The 18,755-nt window shown below is 39.4% G+C and overlaps 1 long non-coding RNA gene across 2 annotated transcripts in view; it reads right to left on the minus strand.

Annotated features, from left to right (window-relative positions):
* Window positions 1–350: 350 nt before the first annotated feature.
* LOC147829836 (uncharacterized) overlaps window positions 351–18,755 on the minus strand; it is a 32,528-nt gene continuing 14,123 nt past the window's right edge. For both annotated transcript variants that reach the window (XR_015445966.1, XR_015445965.1), the window contains exons 2-4: window positions 16,073–16,309; window positions 5,676–6,078; window positions 351–908 (exon numbers count right to left, since the gene is read on the minus strand). This is a non-coding gene — a long non-coding RNA (uncharacterized LOC147829836). The remainder of the gene's footprint in view (window positions 909–5,675; window positions 6,079–16,072; window positions 16,310–18,755) is intronic.

An 18,755-nucleotide genomic window follows, 5' to 3' on the forward strand; every position in this document is an offset into this window, starting at 1 on the left:
GTTTAATATTGATACATGTAGTTATAATGACATCCTTGGGCATTTTCAAATGGCAGAAAACAATAGGGTGCAGAGTCACTGAGCACATTAAGTGGAAAGAATCATTACTTTCCAACTCCAAATAAGAAATTCCACAATATTTATGTCAACATTGCCGAGAACTGGGCCATTCTGTAAGTCATACAGACAGATCATGATTCCAACTGCACAGGGCTGTTTGCTTCAGCGTTCTCTATGTGCCAGGTCTTGTGAAATGAAGCACCCTATTATGTGGGAACAAAGGCTCCAGGACTGCGCATTGTACGTCAGTACTACCCTCTCTTGCACATTTGCAGGAGAAATAGCTTGCCTATCCACAGGTATAACCAACTGTAATCATGAGGAAGAGAGCATTTGGTCTCAGCGCATCTGCTCCATATTGATGCATTCCCCTCTGCTGTGGAAAGTTAAAAGAAAAGATGTTAACAAAAATTTCCCTCAATCGTTCCTTTCTCTTTGCTGGGAATTCTGCAGGGTGAGCACTTGGCAAGTTACGCAGAACCTAAGTAAATAGAGTCCATTGGCAAAATGGTAACAGGTTGTGTAGCTTAATTGAAGGAGAGAAGTTCAGGAGCCAGCCTGGTGTCTGTGGCACCCAGTTGGTAAATGGTGCCTGTGGTGAGAGCAGAGTGATTTTGCAGGAAGCTCATTTTGGGGAACTAGTCAGCTTGCTACTGTGAGCCAAGAAATATGAGGATTTGGTTTCAGTGTGTTTTTCTTTTTTCTTTTCCTTTTGGTGTAAAATATATTTCTATATCTTGAGCTTTGTTTATCTTTTGCCAGTATAATTTTAAGAAGCCTGTGCCAGTACTCTGATATTGTCTTCCTTAGGGAGGGAAATGCTGAGAGACATTTGTGGCTATTAAAACCTGCAAACAGAAAGAAAAGCCTCTGTTAGCACAGATTCTACTTGAATGTTTTTCCTGAACGCTTAAGTTTCCTAGTTGGTCCCCATGGTTAATCCCCAGGCCATATTTCTTGAGTCACGTGCTTTTTTGCATGGTCTTTCTGTTTTGTGTGCCCTCATGTCATTTGCTACCTCCTTTTCCCTCGTCTTCTTTCATGAAGCTATTTATTAATAAACCTGTGTTTTCAATACAGTGTTGCATCAATAATCCTCGAGTGGTTCCGTCAGTCAGCATTCTGGGAAATCCTATGCTATATTGGAGAACTGTAAATCTCCATTATTGTTTCCCATAGCACAAATAAAGAACACTCTCTTACGTCCATGACATCCATCCCTGCTCATTTTTAAGGGTGAATGTACATTCTTGCCTAGGTGCAGAGAGGTGCTAATCTCATGTTTATCAGCACATGGAGCACTGCAGCCATCGGTGACACTTTGAAACACCTATTATCAAAGGACACACTAATTTAAAGTATTACTTGTAATAATTTAAAGTATTACTAATTTAAAGTATTACTAATTTAAAGTATTAGGAACCAAATCATGTACTTTGGTTTGCTTTGGTTTTCCCTTTTCCTGAAACCTTTAATCAAACTACTGGGACTGATGAATTCTGGTCTGCAGTATTCAGTTCTGTATATCTGATTTTCAGCATGTTATTAACTGCCACAAAGAAAATATCAGTATTTAGAAAGATAAGAATAGACTTTTATATACCTGCTTGGTAATAGACAGAAAGAGCAGAACATTCTTTGACTCGAAACTGGGATTTCCCCGAGGGGTTCCTTTAAGAGCTACAACTTGCATATATTTGGCAAGAGAACATCAACCTTTAATATTTTTAAAAGTGTTTTGTTAATGTAGTTCAGGAATCCTAAGAAAACTTCTGTGGTAATGGCCTAGCAATCTCTGTCCACTCTGATCCTGATTTCTTTATGACTGATATCTGCAGCTCATTTCAGAGCAGATTCACTTCTTTTGGAGGGGGCACAGCAGCTGTACTCTGGGTTTCTGACTATGTTGCTTGGGTCATAGTCGCTGCTCTGGCTCTGGGCTCTGACCAGGGGCCTTCCTGCTGCTGAGATGTGAACTAAGTCATCAGAAGGTCTATTGATTTTTGCTGCTGACTTCTTACTTTATTTTCTAATTTCAGTTTTGGTAAGAATCACCACTGAGAACCAGAAGCTGTCATTGCTGCTAGGGTCCTGTGATTCCTAGCACTCCGCTACTCTCTGTGGACTCCACCTGGGCTAACCCACCTGCCTGGTCCCTGGATGGCTACTTTGGCTGATCTTGCACTGTCTTTGTCCAAAATTTTCTTTCAGATTCCATGTCAGTTATATCCAATCTTTTGCCCATTCTTAGTAACTGCTATGGACTCTAGGATTCTAGGACCTATGATGGCATTTCACATGGGTCTGCCTGTTGAGCAATCCCATACTCTAGATCAGTGATGGTGAACCTTTTTGAGCTTTCAATGATAACAAACAGTTGGCTGAGGCATGTGTGCCATAGGTTCACCACCACTGCTCTAGATTGTCTTTCAGAACCCACAACTCCTTTAAAACTCTGATGTTTTGTTCAGTTGGAGCTCCTTTGTGTTGAATTGCCTAATGATGAAACTTTGGCGGATAAACAAATTATCCTACTGGACCTAAATATTATAATAAGAATAATGAGAAGCCTGAACGATTTTTCTCAACACTAGGGGTTGATGGTAGAGATTATTTTTAGACACTGATGTTTTGCATAGCAGCCATAGAATGATACCCTAACCCAGATATGTATAAGGTCAAACACCTACAGCATGGTACCCCAGGAAGTGTCACATGCCACTGTGCCATGTAGGGGCAGAATGGCAACAGCAATGGAAAGTGACAAGGTGAATTCCTAACTGAAGGTCACAGATGGGCATTCTAGACAAGTAACATTTGATTTAGACCCTGAACCTCAGTGGCTTACCATAAACCTATGTTCAACAGTTTCAACTTGCTGAAATTTTTGTGTGTATCTTGAACCTTCTGGTCATTCAACATCATTATTAGTACGTGGAATTCCTTTGTGGGCGGCCTTTTACTCTGACAGGGACAAATCATCCTTGGTGAGAGACAGACATCTCGAGGAAAATTATATCCTCATTTACGCTGCTCAGCCCAGTTGTGTTAAGAAAGTGGGTGTACTCGGCACATATGATCATTTTTCTAGGGGTTAAGGCTTTTTCTACAACCTTGACTTCTGGGACTGAAATCTCAAATATTTTTAAGACATGAACACAAAATTTTTAAAAAAGGGCAAATTTTCCATTTATCATTCAGAGAAATTGTCCTCCAAAGAAGAATCCCTTTGATACGTTTTCTCCTAGGGTCCCCCTGCTGAAAAAATACCTTAGATACATTAAAAATGTAAAATTGCAAAAGCAATAACACTTCACCATATTAATTAATTTTGAATTACAGCTGAACTCTTACGTAAGTGCCTAGGACACGTGATAATACCAAATTAATTCTTTATGATCAGTACTATTGCAATCAATACTAAATGAATTCATAATGATAAGATACTTAAAATAGAGAGTTACCACAAAACAATAAAAAGACCATCATCTAAACAATCGCACACTAATAAAGTATTAGCTCAATAAGCTGGTGCTATCCATGACAATCAATGGTAGATACTTAATTTATTTCAACTTATCCATGTCTTGCTTTCCTGTAAGGGCTGTTCAAAAGCATAGTTCTTTGCTTCTGTTGTAAATTGTTTTGAGGGGAAGAAATACAGTACTCTTATTATTAAATAATTTTGTTGTAACATTTATATATCACATCTCTGCCAAAGAATACAAAGCAAACTATATGTACTAATTTACTTTCCAAATGTGCTCCTGTTTGCCTCTACTTCTTCCTCACGAGAGCCATATAATTTTTCCTTTCTTAATTTCTCTCTCTATCCTTTCCTCCTTCCCTCCCTCCCTTCCTTATTCCCTCCCCCCCCCGTTCTTTATGGGTGAAGGTCCATGCAACGTGCATGGGACCAAAAACTAGGAAATGGCAACGCTGGCCTCTACATTTTGCCCTTTCACTTTAATACCGACACTGTGACAATGGATGTTAACGATTGTATCACGCCTGTTCTTTACTGAGCATTAAACAATTGATCAATCATGAAGTTAAGAAACAATAAAGATCCTGTTTTTCTTCCCTTCCTCACTCCCCTCTTACCTCTTACCTTCTCTTTTTATCTTTTTCATTTCTTTTCTTCTTCTTCTGTTTCTTTTTTCCCTCAATTCTTTTCTTCTATCATAAGAACTGTTTGAGCACCTTCCCATATGTTAGGTATACTCTGAGCCTTACAACTTCGAACGTGGAGGGAGTACTGGGCTTTGTATCAGATTTGGATCAAATCTTAGTTTTTTTCATTTTGTTTACTTTTTGATTCTGGGCACTGTGGCAAAGATAAATTTCATTTCAAATTCCTCTTTCTTAGGAGCATGGAAAGCATCCTTACATTTAAATAGGTCTTGTGACTAGCTCTGGATAATAAGTTATATGGGTAGAAATTGTATGTGTCACTTTTGGTCCAACTCTGTAAAACAGTCATATGTAATTCTTCAGTCTTCTCCTTTCCAACCCACAAGGAGGCTTCATGTTGAGGTGGTGGAGCCACAAGACAGAAACAACCTGGTTCACAGAGCCACTGTGTATTAGTCAACGTTCTCCAGAGAAATGGAACCACTAGGAGATTTAATAAGGGAAGTGGTTCATTCAACTATGGAAGCCAATAAATTCCATGATATGATGGCTGTAGGCAGGAGAACTGGGAAAACCAGTAGTATAATTCAATCCCAAGGCCTGAAACACTGACTGGTTGTTGGAATTTGAAGGCTTGAGAAAACCAGGAGCTTTGACATCTGAGGGTAGGCAAAGTGGATGTCCTAGGAGAGGGAGTGGGAGAGGGAGAGGGAGAGGGAAGAAACTCTGCCAAACTCTGCCTTTTCTCTTCTATTTTGTTCCATTAGGGTCAGCCCTCAACAGAAATAATGCCTGTCCACAGTGGTGCATTGGTGAGGGCAGATTTTCTTTTTTTCTGGTACTGGGAAGTGAACTCCCGGACCTTGAGTTGGCAAGGCAGAACCACTGAGCTAAATCTCCGGCAGGGGGAAGATTTTCTTTACTCAGTCTACTGATTCAAATGCTCATTGTCACAGACTCCCTAGAAATAGTGTTTACCAGAGATCCAAGAAACTTTTAACTCCATCCACTTAATGCATAGAATTACCTAGCAAGAAAATAACAGCCATAGAAAGGTGCCCAACCCATGGGGTACATAGTGTGATGCAGAAACAAACATTGCGATTACATCTTTTGAAATTGCTTGTTATTGTAGCTTGAATTTAACTTATCCTAACTAAAACAGGCAAAAACCTCTCTGAGTATCTGTTTTTTCATTTTGAAACAAGGATAATAAATTTCTTTTTTTTTGAAACAAGGATAACATTTTTCTTACCTACATAATGAAATTACTGATAGCTAACATCTTATGCAAACTATTGAAATCAGAAGAATATGATGGTTGAGTTGAAATACTTTGCATACTAGAATTACAAATCACAATTTTATAGACTCCATTTGGCCCAAATATTTGTCTGTCTATCACAGTAGCAGGCAATGCTATTTAGCTGAAGATTTTATAAAAACAAAAATGATTTTTTAAAGGAAGATTAATTACTCACTCTTGGAAATGATGGGCTTTGCCTGTAAGTATTCACCATGGTGGGTGTTGGTGGTGGTCTCCTTTTTCTTCCTCCTGAGGTACTGGTACTGTTGTACTAAGTTACACATTCCTCTCAGCTGGAGCTCCCTGAGTGAGTTCCACCCTATTGTACTCCATGGTTTGCATCAAGATTTCCAATTTATACTTAAAAGACTCATTTCCAAGCTTGAACTTCATTAGTACTTCCTGAGACTGTAAGACTTTATGAACCAAAATTTTATTAAAACGTTTGCTTCCTTCCAGTATTCTGGCTGTGTTTTCTCCCTACCAACCTTGAGAGCTGGGCCATTTTTCACTCTGTTGGCTTTCTGTTTCTGTGAAACACAATTCCATTCAGGTAGAAGATGGCATTTTGAAGTACCCTGTAAAGAACAAAGAGTTGGTAGAGTTTCTTTAGTTTGTATTTAAAACTGAGCCACTGTCCCAGCTCCCAATCTACAACAGTAGATCCCATTGACACTAATACCTTTGGTTGTTACAGTTGAAACCAATACCGTTTAGTTATTTTAGCCCTACACAAATGTACATCAGTACTATTATATGATATTAATGTACTAAATCAGTATTGTTATAGTTATCCTAGGATGTGTGAACTCATTCTCTCCTGTAGCTATTCCTTTGGCTGATATTTATGGAATGATTACTATACGCCAATCAATGTTTAGGGCAGTGTTGGGGGGGCAATGCTGAAGAAGACAGCCATTTGTGTCTCTGATCTCATGAAGTTTACTTCTAGCCACAGGAAACAGACTGTAAACATTGAACCCAGAATAAGTTCAGATTATGAGAAGCACAAAAAGTAATGGTGAAGAGAGACTGAGCATGAAGTGAGTGGTTATTATGGGATGGGAAATGAGAAAGCGCCTTTTGTGAAACGTGATGACATATGGCATGAACTGGAATGGCAACAGCAGGACTATTTCATCTATTAGAGATTAGAGCATGATATCTGTGGCTATTTTTTTAAGAGCCCAAGAAAGTATTTCAGGCCCTGAAAAAATGTTATTGGAATTAACTTATGGAGAGAATATTGTAAAATTGAAATAACTAATATTTATTTAAAATGCCAGTTGTAACTAATCAGCTGCAACACAACAGTTGCAATTTTGTATAACTTCTTCTGCTAGTGCAATGTGAGTATATTTGAACATGTTTGATCTATACTGGGAACCCACAAGGGTCTTGGATAAGAGAACGAGGTGAGTGAAGATCTTGGGGAAGATATTATAGGCAGAGGATGGTTCAGAAGAGAAATGAGTTTGATACAAATAAGGAAGAGAAAAAAAGACTTGCATGGAGAACAGGGAGTGAACAAGAGTGGTAGAGGATGAGGTTGGAATTAGTGTCTGGATAGTGTAGCTTCATACAAGGTAAGAAAAATGGAATAACAGGATTCTCAGCAAACTCACCTGGTCTCATTCAGAGGTGTGGGTTTGAGTATTATATGAGCATACTTTGTTCTCTTTTTCTTGTGTGTTTGTCATTGAGCAGTTGTTTAAGCGAGGAATGAAAGCTGTTAGTTATTTTTTATATATTTTGGCTCTTCTTCTACACAGATTCTTGCCTTGATGCCTCCACTTATGTGCTCAGAAACAAATACTCCACAGTATGTCTTTGTTTTTATCATTCAGGAATAGATGAGAGCATCCTATATACTGCAAGTAACTAATTTGATGATTGAAATAGAGTCTTGACTTTGACACTTACATCCAGATATATTTGTCTTGTTTTGTTTCACCTCACTTCAAAATGAGTTCAGACAGTTTCAAAGCCAAGGGGAACTCTGGGGAATCTGGACAGAGGTTGATGGCATAAGCTGGCCACTCCATGTCTCAGCATAGAACCAGGGGATCCTTCCAGAGTTATGCTCAGTGTCATTGCCCCAAGTGCTGGATCATTCACACTTGTTTCATAACTATGCTCAGTTACCCGGGAATGTGAAAAATATCTCAAAATAATTACTCTATCAGGTGTGGCCAGAACCTTCTTTTTTGCCATTTAGTGGAGAAGCCAGGAAGCAGGCAGTTTACTGCTTTGCCTGCCAAGCCACAGAACATCTCTGCTGCTTTACTTTTCCCTCCAATTGTCATTGAAAATAACTAGTCATAATGCCTTTGTAAACCCTGCCAGGCCTCTGCTATGCGTAAATCATGCTCCCTGCCAGGGCCCCTTGGTTTAGAGACCCCATTGTGGGAGTGATTTAGGTAGAGGCGGGATCATGAATAAAGAACACTCACCCTCTTCTTCAGAGGCAGGGGAGGGAGAGCCCCTCCCAAACATGTCTTTTCAGGACCAGTATTTGGCTAAGAGCTTTAATTTCATTAGACAAATGGGGGCTGGGTTTTTCCATGCATCTCAGCCTCCTTTTAATGTGTAAATGACCTAGGATTTGCCACTCATTACAATGGTGATATGATTACGGGCCTGAAACAGACCACACTGTGCAGACCTTCAGTGATAGGCCAGCTAAGAAGTGGCATATGTGGGAAAAATTGGAAAGCACATGTTTTCTGATCATAAGCTTTCGAAAGAATTGCATTCGCAAATGTGAGGCTCCCACTGGGTTTACTAAGAGAACTTAACGAAAAGTCAGTTTCTGTGTAGACATGACATCGTGACAGGTGACAGTGTGGTTATGCTGTAAATAGCACCCTGGGGTCAGAGGGAGTGGCACAGGAGAAGCTTTTTGGATTTAGAGGCAGGAGGTATAGACTTGGCTGTTCAGAGGAAGTTACATGACTCAACTCCTGTGAATTTCAGTTTCCCCAGGTACAAAGAGGGAATAATAAAGGCTTCTCCATTACCTGCAGGTTATTCAGAAACATTATTTGTGGAAAGTCTGCTATGGGTAACTGTGTGCATTCACGCTATCATGTTCATTCATTACATTACACTTGAGCAGTAGCTATGGCTGAGGATACAAAGGCAAGTGAGATAATCCAATGCAGCAGCCCACTACCGATCGATCACCTGATGATCCATGATCCATTTATAGCTTAGAAAGTTCTATATAGTCCATCCAGTCTTGTTGGCCCATTCTCAGGAGACTTCTGCACAAGTTAGCACATTAAAGGCTCCAGGAAGCTCCATTTAAAAATATTTATTTATTTATTTATTTATTTATTTTTATCCAGAATATCCTCTGAGACCTCCTTTCTTCTACCTCCACCCCAACAAATACATATACCCAGGTTCCAAGAGCTGAATCTCCCACCGTGGCAAAGGCTGTAGTACCAGTGACTGATTAGGGGATGGAGACTGTAGAAAATCCACCATTCTCTCTAAAGTGACATTGTCTACATGGCAGAGACCATCTGGGAAAGACGCTTTCTAGTGAAAACATTCTGTGAATACAAAATTACAATAGGAGGCCCATTCTGGCAGAACTGTGCCACTATTTGAGCATACTGTGGGAGGAATTTATTGTCCTCCTCCAACCCTACAAAGAAAATTTATTCTACAGTGATAGAACATGATACTATTTCTACTTTTTCTTCATTCATTTGGTATATTTTTATAAGCTGAAATATATCCCCCATCTGTGGTCTGTATCATGCTAGAAATTTAGACCTTCAGCCACACAAGGCAATTGTCTTCGTAGATCTATACCATATAAGAGCCAACCTTTTATTGATGGCTTCTAATACAACCATTTTACTTATTTCCATGGGCACACATTGACCACAATAAACAATATTTTATACCTATTTAATACTTTGTGTTATAATATTTTATACCTGTTTAATACTTATATTTTATACCTGTTTAATACTTTGTGTATGATACACATTTCTCAGATTTTCAGAGACAATTACAAAGGACACTAGATCAGAAAGATATAAATGTTTCTGAAATAACAATTACATACATGTGCATGTTTGTTGGGATAATGGGGTAATGGTTTCATTAGAAATTCTTTTTTTTTTTTTTTTTGGTACCTGGGATTGAACTAAGGACCTTCTGCTTGTGAGGCAGGCACTGAGCTAAATCCCAGACCCAGGATAATCACTTCTTTAATACAGGTTACCACAAAGATTTTAATATGCATTGTGATTGTCTAAGAGTATAAGTAAAAGAAGGGGGAGTGGCTGTAGTAAACAGCATTGCCCAATCTACATAGTTAGCTATTGAGCTCATTGTCCATGGCACAGTTTTGGAGAAATGCTGCAAGGACTTTTTTCTTTGCTGGTGGGTGCAGCAGTGACTACTTCTGAGAGTTATTATGGTAAGGAATGAGGGACGTGGATGATGCTTCCTAGCACAGTGCATGCATCATGGGGCCCCAGCAAGTGGTGTCCTCTAAAAATAGAGGAATCAGGCAGGTCTCGGCCTTTCTCCCTGATGTGCCTGCTTTTCAATCTGGCTGCAACTTGTGCTGATTTTTTGGTGCTGGCCTTGCTTGTCATTCCTCTCTGGGTCTAGAGGTCAGTTTACCCTTATCAATGGGCCATTTCTTTTCTCTTCCCTTAGGTCCTGCCAATAAGTGGACTAAGGCTGGATCTACTTCTCTCTCGTCCACCAACCTCTCTCAATGGTGACTCAGGCACTGCTAGATGATGACAACTAGTGGTAGTGAAACTTTCAGACATCTAGTGGCCAGACTACAACCCCAAACCCAGTTGTTTATGGTCAGGTGACAAACATTGCCCCTCTGTGAGCTGTTATCCAGTGCCTGGCTGCTGGGGCAACTTGGCTGCATATCAACAGAGAGGGGTCTGCATGCCCACTGTGGCACACATGCCAGAGGTTTGCCACCACTGCCCTAGATGATGTGTTACCATGTCTTACCATTAGATCATAACTTAGATGTGCATGCTGGCTTGGTCTGCCCTTGGGTTTACTGTTTCAGGGTCCTGAATATAGAATATCCTCTCCCCAGTCCTGCCTGTCTCAGCTCACTCTATCCTCCCAGTGGGGAACTCCCACGTTGCTACATATCCAGGGCTTCCTGGGATTTGATTATCTTACAGATGATTTAGAACTATATCTCACACTGTATATGAGTACATGTGTACCTACTTTATAACAGTGTCAAATGACAGCATATGGCTAGAACTCTGCCTCTAAACTACAAGTGTGATTCTCTTTCCAGAAGACTATGCTAGTTGATTTACAATTCTTTTTTTTCCTGTTTACTGGGAAAGGAAGATAACACATGGGAACATTTTTTTCCATAATATATTTGGCTATTTTATGTGTACTAAGTGGATGGGAAAGTTTGGCCATTTTCATAAACTTTCTGTATAGGAAGGATAAAACTTAAAAAACAGTCTTTGTAGCAACTTATGTCTGAAATCGCTGTTCCTTCCACAAGGCATAGGATGGAGCCATTTAAGGGTAAGCTGTGAATGCCAAACTCACTCCCAGTAGTACTAGCTTTGGAGACAGGTTTCTGAAAGAAATAGACTTCACTGTCTCCAATGCTTCTAGCAGCGATCCCAGAGAAAGCTTAAGGATGACGACATTATAGGACACTGGAACTAAGACTCAACACTGGAGGCAGGTTTTCTATGGCTTTCCCAAAGGCTTGTCCACAGCCTGGAGTTTCTTACTGCTCTGTCCCACATTCACTGGCCTGATCATGGTTTTGCTCAGACCCTGGGACCAACCATGGTTTCTTAGAGGTCTGAACTTTGTCAGTGTGGATGTAGCATCATTATCCCTAGAAAATGTCAAGGATGAATACTTGAATGTGGACTTGTCACGCTCACATCAGCTCAGGATGAAGGGCACCAGAGGAACAGAGCTGAGGTTGAGCAAGCAACAACAAAATCACTGAAGGTTGCTAACCACTGTCATTATATTGGGCATCAGCATCAGGGAATATTACCTGCCTACTCTTAAACAGCTCAAATTCCAAAATCTGAATAAAAGGGTTTGTAAAGAAAAGAATTAAGGGATTGGGGTGGAAGAAATTCTTTACAAAATCTGGCCAGGATGTTGTCAAATTTCATTTTTCTGTCTAAAAACTAAACACAGAACTTGTTTTACTTTATGTAGAAAAATAATGGTTCTCTAGAGGAGCAGAGAATGTCCTCCAAACCAAAAATTTTTGATAATTTATCTATATTTTCTTAAACTATATTTGTGATCAAGGATGTAAATTTGAGAGACAGGAGAGATGCTTAAAAGCCATCATGTTACGCCCAGGTAATGACCCGCCCAGAGAAGAAGTTAAAATCTTGCTCTTAACTTGCATAGAATTGTGCCAAGAATGACTAAAAGCTGAGTATTTCCTATCTGAATTCTGGAAATTACACTGTTTGTCAACTGCCGAATGTTTCATTCTTTGCCCTAAACTACAGATGCCATTTTATGAATTCTTCATCAAAAATTTTTGAGGAAAAATACAGTATGTAATGCAAAATATTTTTTATTCCACTGTAATTCCTGTGATCAATGAGTTTAACTTTCAATCTTACTACATTTTGAACTACTGCAGATTGTGTAGATGGTAAATATTACACATTTGGTTAGAAAACCTCCTGGATATAAATATCATTGTCTTTTTTCTCAGATCAGTGGATAGCTTTAAGAACAGGCTAAATACCTACCTGCCTGGAAAATTGCCAGCAGGGTGATGGACTAGATGTTTTATTTAGGTTCCTTCCAACCCCCTGATTTAGCTCACTCCACTACTGCCAAGAAGAGTTAGTTCTGGTGGGATATGTCCGGAACTGCAGCCCCTTCTGCATATGTACAGGATGCCCAAAGATTGATGTTTTCATTGACTTTAGTTAAGAACAAGCTCTCCTAGTCATCTCTGTGGAAATAGGGTGCTTCTGAAGTGCTATCTGCAGACTTGACTTGACTTGTGGGGGTTTGGTCAGAACTGATAAATGAGAATGGATTAGGTGGGGCAGGTCACCTTTTCAGGGGGCCAAGCATCTTGATGATTCATGTGTCTTCAAGGGGGATGGCATGGAGCCCAAAGGCATTACCTAAGCTCTCCTGCCAGGTGATGGCCTGGTGGGATCAATGTGGACTTGGACCAATGACCCATGGGATGTATTAACTAATGGTCAACTTGGAATGTCTAGCTGAACTGAGTCAGCATGGTTCTTGGTGTGGAAGACCCCCCTGAAGATTGTTACCAACATCATAAAACTGGAGGGGAAGATCATTTGGTGTTGATTTTCTTGGAGATGCTTGCTGCAGGGGGTTTTCCTGATGAAAATTTGGCTGTTCTCTCATCTTTGGAGTAGCTCGGATTCCTCCCTGTTGCTGGGAACAGCTGCTCTTCTCATCAGCGGAGCTCTGGTCTTTACCTTGAGCATGGATTCCTGGCTCTAGTGCAGATCCCTCAGTCTGGTGGCACAGATCCTTCACCCTGCTGGTGTAGACTCTCTAGCTTCAACCACTAGCCTTTGGGCCTTCCTGGTGCAGATCTTCCATACAGACAAGCATGAGGTATTGCCATGGGCTCTAGGCCATTGGCTGGACTCCTGGAGGACCTTGCCTTGGACTCTAGGCCTTCAGCTGGACTTGTGAGAGACATTGCTGTGAAATCCAGACCCTAGGATGGATTCTTTGGGTCTCTAGTGCTCGGCTAGATCTCTTGCACTCCTCTGCTTTTGACCTTTTGGGTGAATAGTATAAAATAATCCTATAAATTATGTGTCCTGTATTAAAACTACTCCCTTGCAAACTCTGACTACAACAAAATAATTCTATCTTAGTTACTTTTCTCTCATTGCTGAGACAAAATACCCGACATCCAAAGTTAAACGGGGAAAGGTTTATTTGGCTTACAGTTTGCAGAAGTTTCAGCAATCAGCTGGCTCCAAGGTAGGGTGGTAGAGGGATAACAGTTCATGGCAGACAGTAGCAAAGCAACAAAAGACCTTAACAGCATCTTTCTGCCCCCTTTTGCCCCTCTAGACTACCAGGATTAGAGTGGTGCAAAACCAATCACTCACTTGTAGTGGTTTAGTAATCACACACCCTTAATCCCAGCATCACACAGTCCAGATTCAGCTACCTCCAAAAAGACTGCATGAGGCTTTGAGTGGGCCATCTAGACATGGGCCACAACAACCTGACACTGTTGATGGTGCTTCCACCTGTGCAGAGGCAGTGTGGTGTTACAGTGGAAAAGGTGTTCCAGATATGGCCCCAAACTTCTCATTCATAACTCTTGTGAGAAAAAGAGGGCTTTTTGCTTTTGTTTATATATATGAATGTGTTGTATTTTCTTTTAAAAAAAATTTAAAGCAAGCTGTACTCTCTTCAGAAAATTTTTGAGAAAGAAAAGTATGAAGAGAAAACAGAAATAACCTCCAATTCCTCAGCACAAAATTAATCACTATGAACACTATGACGTGTTTTAGACACTTGACAATTCCAAGTGGACATACTGAGCACACGAAAAATTGACATTCACTCATCCCTTGCATGGCATATAAGTTTCCCCTGAAAAACAGCATGGTTTAATAAAAAATGTAAATGTTCACTTCAGAACACTAGTGACTAAAAATTTTTCACTAGATGAGTAATTTTTGCATTCCTGGAATACAGCCTGAAAAGGTTGAGTTAGTTTTGCTTACTTCCAGGGAGGAAGTGATGAACCCATTGGTTAAGTACCCAACTTAAACACCTCTTCCCTGCTCTTCCTTGTCACATTTCTTCACTTCTGTCATCAGCTCCAGAAGTTGGCTTCTATTTAGACCCATCAATGTTTTTGTATTTTTAAGAATTTGGAAAAAAGAAATAATGTTGTCTTTGGAGGAATTTAAATCACTTTGCAGAGTGTTACTTTATTTGTAACAATAGTATTATTTTGAGCAGTGGCTGCTGATGGGCTGCCCAACTACAGTTGTACTCTATGTAAATTGATCCCTCCACCCTGGTGCTGTACTTCTAATTTTTCAAATTCATAATCTGCAATGCAAGTAATCTATATGTTTCATGGCCTTTGAGTTGCTCATGATTAGAAAACTTGCATATGAATGTTACAATTTTACTATTTTTAACCTTTTTTCTTTCTGGTTCTGGGTGTAGGGTACTGTATGTGTACATTTATCCCATATGTGGGATATACATATACATATACATATATATGTATATGTATATGTATATATACACATTTCCTACCTATTACATATTTTACTTAATGATTCTCAATGGAGAACTTTCCCAATTTGTTATTAGTGTTAATTATTTTATTTATTGGTTCATTTGTTTTTTGCCTCACCATGAAATATATACAAATCATGAAAGCAGGAACTTTTGCTGTTGTTGTTCATTGTTATATCCCCAGCATCTAGGTTAAGCCCTGCCATGTAAGGGATGCTGGATAAACATTAGTTTATTGAGTAAGTAAATGAGTAAAATATTCACTGGATACATAATTTTTACTGACTATATAGTATTTCCTAATATAAATGTACCAAAGCTAAGTTAGCTATTTCTCTGTTGTTGACATTTTATGCGACCAATGTTCTGTGGAAAAATCTTGGACACTAATTTTGATTTTTCCCCCAAGGACAATTTCAAGTTGTAAAGTATACGATATCAAAGCATATGAATTAGGTAAAGTCCTTATGGTTTAATATATTTTGATTATTTTCCCTTTCAGAACACTAGTAAAAGTCTTATACTCCCATAAGCAATGAATGAAAATGCAACTTAAAGCATCCTTGCATCCTGGAATGTGTCTTCAACTTTCTCAATTTTGCAATTCAAGGGAATTCCATTTTTATCAGGGGCATTCTAGTCAAAGCACCTCTAGCAGTTGTAGCAAAGGCTTCCCAATCTTAACAAAATAAAAGTATTTTTCCTTTGTTCATAGGGTCTGATGTTTGAGTGCATCTCCTGGGTAGCCAACCTCTAAGCAGTGACTTGAGGATTTTAACTCTTTCAATCTGTAGTCTTCCAGAATTTCACTTCAAGATGTGTAAACGTTTGTGAGTGTATATGCGTGTCTGTGTGTGTGTGTGTGTGTGCGCGCATGTATGTGTGAGTGTGTGAGAGGGTGGGGGAAGAGATAAAGATGGGCACTTTATGTCTGAAGTAGAATTCAAGTATTTATTTCCTCCCACATTCTATTGGCCAGAACTCAGTCATGTGGTCACAGATAGATGTCAGATGGATTGGAAAACAGTCTCCCTGAGTACCCAGTAAACAAATGCATTATACCAAATTCTAAAAATATTTTCTTTTCACTTTTTGATACCTGAAGAGTCCTGGGTACCTCTCAGTCAGATGGTCTACATCCTTCATTACCTGTGACAGTGGCTGGTATTTGGCCAGCAGTATTTATAAAGTTAAGACAAATAAATAGAACAAGTACCAGTCTTGTCAGAGACAAGGTGGCTTGTTCTGCAATTGAGTAGAAACGCCGTTCAATTTACTTACCTTTAGTGTGTGGCTTGGTGTCCTGGAATGATTCCAGCTTGGATAATTGCATTGGGCTGATCTAAAATGCCTGTGTAGTTTCCTTTGGATGAGCTCGTCTTCATTTCCCTCTTTGCACATTGCAGTGTACTGTTACTGCACCTAGTGATTGCTCCATGCCACAGAAGAGCTGCTTACATTCACCACCAGGAAGCGATCCCTGGGTAAAGATACAGAGTCTGCAGGTTTCTTTGGTTCCTTAAGCATAGAAAACGTATATGTAATAGATTATTAACATTAGTGACTTGGTAGTGGATGAAGTTAGTAATTTTTTCTTATGCTATACTTTTAATTCTAGGAATTAAAAAAATAAAGAATCTTCTCAAGAACATGTAGTATCTTTTTATCCAACAAATAATGCAGCACATTTTCTATGGGGGAATAGGAAATATTATGATGTCATCTTGGATGATATTGATGGGGTCTATACTACAGTATACGCATAGCAATATGTTTATCTCTATCCAAAATAATAAATTTTTTATCCCAGATTTCAATGAATAGAAATAGCATTTAGAAAACTACTCATTTATCTCCCAGTAATATTTATTTTGCTAAGTAGTCCACAACATCTCCAGTTAAATGTGTGTGTGCTAAAATAGAAAGAGATGATCTTAATTTTTATACAAAATAAAATACTGCTTGGCAGTCGCAGATTCTGTTAAAAATTGAAGGCCAGTTTGCAATTAAAGGGTCTTTTAACAGAGTATCAGAATAATGTACTACTCATTGATGTGACAAAAACAGGAAAATGTATGGCTTTCGAGTAGTTATCAAGGTTGAGTTTGAAACTTGTAGAAATCTTCTTTTTTGTCTAAAATTAAAAAAGAAATCAGGCTTACTCCTGATTTATGAATTTCAAAGCACCCCTGGCCAAAAGGGGGGATTTTCTAATAGTAGGGGGCTATACTATTACAATTCATCATGATTCTCCTTATGGTAAGAAGTAAATAAGAATCAGTTTTCTTAGTAAAGAAGTTGGCTGCAATGCAATTCAGCCTAGGACAGGCTTGATGGATTTGTATGAAACGTTTACAAAATAATTCAGAATCAGAATGCACAATTTGCGTGCAATTCTTTTCCTTTCCTTTTCCTTGGGCAGGGGGAGAGGGTGAGAGGAAATCTGTATTAAGGAAGAAAAAGAAAGCCCTGTAACACACACAGAAGGATTTTATAGCTCTTAATTCTGCTAAGCCACCAATACATAGAAGATGCACTGTACTGTAATTATCTGGCTAGAGAGATGTAATTGTATCTATCAAACTAAATACAACACTGCCAGATGACAGCCAAGATTGGATTGTCTTTAAGGGTCAGACAGAAACCTAGAGTGACCTCATTCCTCCCTTCTCACCATGCCTGTTTTCCTAGTCTTTGATGGGGACCCATTTTGCTACCCATGTGAGAGCATATACAGTAACACTGTCATTTTGCTCTATGCCAGCAGCCTCCCTAGAGATTATGTTCGGTTTACTTGGGCTTGGGGGATTAAGCCTGCCCAGACCTCCCTTGTATTTGAAATGTATGATATTGATATCAGTGCTTAGAGAGAATCGGGCCTCAGCACTGAACAGATCATGCCTGGCTCCATAAAGTCTACATTGCACAGAGGGATGTATAGGCTGGGTGGAGAGGGGCCAATTCAGGCTTTTGCTCTGGAAAGCAACTATTCGGTACTGAACTGAAGAGTGTTTTCCTGGCCTTAATATCAGTACATTTCCATGGGCTATAGAAATAGATTTGAACCTCTGAGTAGTCTGACACTTGCTATAGTGGTGATTCCCTGTCATCCCATAAGTGTTAGCTGGGCTGCTGGCATTTATGTTTCTTTGCCATGGTGTCTTTAAAGTAAGCAGACCCCTCCCCTTTGCTCATTTATAAGCAGTTGGGATCTATTTTTATGGACTTCCTCCAATCTGGACCATATCCAAACCATTTTGGTTTTTTTTTTTAACTTTCCATACTATATTTATTGTTTAATGAAAAGCCTGGATTCTCCCTCTACTAAGTAGTGAACCCACAATGGTTGAAATACTCTACTAGTCTTGTTGCATTTATGAAGAGACAAAACACACAGAAGGTGTATGGTTACTAAGTGAGCTACTCCATCTCCTCAGTAGTGTGTGTATTTCTGGCTATACTGTTGTATCTTGCTAGCCCTGATTTATATGGCCCCCATTGTTTGTAGCTTCTGCTTCACAGGGGATCAAAAGTCCACCGAAGGCAAGTTTGCCTTGTGCCTATAGCTTAAAAAAGTTCGACTCTCCTACATATGCTGTGTGTTAAGCCTAACCAGGTTAACGCCCCTCTGCCGGGACTTTGGAAAAGAGTCCCAAATTGTCACATGTAAAGGGACATTTCAATGCTGATTTTTATTTCCATGAGATTAAAAGTGAAACATGTAACCACAAAGCTGGTTTATGTCATCCCCCGGTCGGAGTCAGCAGTCATGCCAAAAATTAGATATTTGATAGGTTTGTGAGAGAAACAGATGCAGAAGGATGCCATTCCCACAATTTAGACTCCTTCGTATCTTTAAGTGAGAAAGAACATTCCAGATGAACAAAATCTATTTTATTGGCTTTAAAAATAGCAAAGAAAATGAAGAAATAAAAAAATGGTAATTTAAAACTGATGTCATTCT

The sequence above is a fragment of the Heterocephalus glaber genome, unplaced genomic scaffold (assembly GCF_053883595.1).
Source record: "Heterocephalus glaber isolate CG9 unplaced genomic scaffold, H.glaber_assembly_v1.0 deba00000347, whole genome shotgun sequence".
Classification (NCBI taxonomy): domain Eukaryota; kingdom Metazoa; phylum Chordata; class Mammalia; order Rodentia; family Bathyergidae; genus Heterocephalus; species Heterocephalus glaber.